This window comes from Mus pahari, chromosome 11 (assembly GCF_900095145.1).
Source record: "Mus pahari chromosome 11, PAHARI_EIJ_v1.1, whole genome shotgun sequence".
NCBI classification, from domain to species: domain Eukaryota; kingdom Metazoa; phylum Chordata; class Mammalia; order Rodentia; family Muridae; genus Mus; species Mus pahari.
Window position 1 is genome coordinate 43,969,916 of NC_034600.1, and position 1,970 is coordinate 43,971,885.

Below are 1,970 nucleotides of genomic sequence, written 5' to 3' on the forward strand. Positions count from 1 at the left end.
TCTCACCTTGTACTTCCTTTTCTCCTCTTGGTGCTCCTGGAAAGAACTTCAATAAATTTCTTGAATAAGATCCTGTTTTCAGCCAATGCCCAGTCTATCCTAACTGGCCTTTGGGACGTTTCAAGTTGGAAGCCTTCTGACGCCAGATTCTGTCTATGCAATTGGCAGAGAACACTTCAGTCCCATAAGCCAGGATAGCTGGGACATCAACAATACTTTAACCACCTTCCTCCAACTTGTTAAACTGTAATTTTTATGAGACTTTCTGTAGAGATGTACTATGTGGAGATACATCTATCTTTTCTATTGCAATTCATTTGGGGCTTTAAATATGTATTGTTTTAGTTAGTTTCTGGTTTTATACATTTATTATTTAAAGGACCAGTTGAATACTTGTATCACGATTAACCCAACACTATTTTCTAAATCTATCAACTTAGCAGCTTGAATCACTCTATCACATTTTAATCCATATATCATTCTTAAGTTTGTCTTCTGAATTTTATTTTATACTGATTTTGTAATGCTGTGATAGTTCCAAAATTGGTGTCTTCTTATTGAAGTAATGTGGGGTATTACTATATTATAGTAATATATTTTTATGTTGCTCCATTTCTATTTCAGATAAACTTCAGGCAATTAAAAAAGCTGAAGAATTAATTGTATACTTCTGGTATGATTTTATGCATATTATGCTTCTGTTTACATTTTACAAAAAATATCTTAGGCGTATTGTCTAGGATCTCATTATTCCATTTTTGAATATATAAGGCTCTGCTCCAGTCACTGAACCACTGCCGAAGACTCAACTGCCTCCCCCTTGAGCCCCCTTGCTTCTGATGCTCCGTCCCACCCCAACCCCACCTTCTCCCTCATCCGAAGGCCGTTTCCACCGAGGAAAAGGAATCCTATGGTATGCCCACTATCCAGAACCTCCACTCTTTCCACCCCTTTGTAATTAAGGTTCATGACCTGCTTCCTACTGGCACTAAGGATTATATCTATATAAGAATTCAAGGGAAATGGCAGGAAGACCCTTACAACTGTCCAAGGGGTCGCTGATGATTATGATAAAAAGAAACTAGAGAATGTGTTTAAGAAGAAATTTGCCTGCAATTGACCGTCCAGAATACAGAGAAGTAATTCAGCTACAGGGTGACCAGTGCAAGAGCATATGCCTGTTCCTGAAAGAGACTGGATTGGCTAAGGAACGATCAGCTGAAGGTTCATGGGGTTTCTGGCTCTCTGAAGCTTAAGTGAGGATTTCCTATCAATGAGTATAATTTCCCCTCTGTCCCTGTCAAAAGTTTAAAAACCTCCAAGCTTGTATAATACTTGGACTAGTGTAACTCCTTCATGCAATAAACTGAAAAGAACCTGGGGGGTGGGGAGAAAGGTTCTTCAAACACATCGCTCAGCTCCTCTTGCATTAAAACCATTTGGGAAAAAAATGGCGTGTTACATTATTGAAGAATGCCTTAAAAGCACCGATTCTCCCTAGTTTATCTTAATGCTTTTTATTATTTTCAGCAAAGTTGCAGTTTCAATATTCTTTATATCCTAAATGTATTCTTAGATCTTATTCTTATTTACAGTTACCAGAACAACTGCTTTTTCACGATTACTGCAATATGTAAAAGAGCTATGAGTGCTTGAGGTCTTAAGTCTGCCGTCCACAAAACTATTGTTAATAAACAATTTTCAGTCAGGTTGTTCATTTAACTTAAACGTTCCATAAGTGTAGCCAGTGTGTTTCCAGGTGCTAAGTAAAATCTACAGAAAGTTTTGAAAGTAAGTCTAATTATCTCCTCATTAAGAGTCCCTGGGAGCTCCGGGGAGGCTTTGGAGACGGCAGTGTAAGCCTGACCTCAAACATTATGCATTCGTCATCGTGCCAGCTGGCTTCTGTTTGGACTGATCAATCAGTGAGAGCAGATGTTTAAGTTGTTATATTTTGAACACCACCTGTA

At 38.2% G+C, this 1,970-nt stretch overlaps 1 pseudogene; it reads left to right on the plus strand.

Moving 5' to 3' along the window:
- The first annotated feature begins 915 nt into the window (after positions 1–915).
- LOC110328883 lies at positions 916–1,260 on the plus strand (annotated as a pseudogene).
- The last annotated feature ends 710 nt before the right edge of the window (positions 1,261–1,970 follow it).